Source organism: Pundamilia nyererei, unplaced genomic scaffold (genome assembly GCF_000239375.1).
Source record: "Pundamilia nyererei isolate P.nyererei 1_Seehausen unplaced genomic scaffold, PunNye1.0 scaffold00334, whole genome shotgun sequence".
In the NCBI taxonomy this organism is placed as follows: Eukaryota; Metazoa; Chordata; class Actinopteri; order Cichliformes; family Cichlidae; genus Pundamilia; species Pundamilia nyererei.
In genome coordinates this window covers 179,578-179,978 of record NW_005187735.1, presented here as the reverse complement: position 1 = coordinate 179,978, position 401 = coordinate 179,578, and positions in this window count along the sequence as shown.

Sequence of the window (401 nt, the reverse complement as noted above, 5' to 3'; positions counted from 1 at the left end):
ATAGAGAGAGAGAGAGAGAGAGAGAGAGAGAGAGGTATATAGTTTCAACACTTTTGCATTTGGCTACTGACAATAAAATAAATAACATATAATATGACAGAATATAGTATATCATAAAAAAGTCATATATAAATAAATGATAATGATAAAAAATTAAAATGATTAAAAAGAAAAAAGTGCAGAAATATACAAAGGAAAACAATTGAATGTTTTTATTAAATGTTGAAATGAATACTCCCAGCTATTTGGTATTGGGTACTTCTGGCTGTTGTTTTTTTAAATTATTACTTTTGTATCATAAAGTATAAAAGAGTTTACGAGCCACAGAAGCACATTTTACCCCATCACGCAGTAAAACCCTTCCTGCATGCCTTCGAGTTCCTTCACTGACCTCTCCCAGC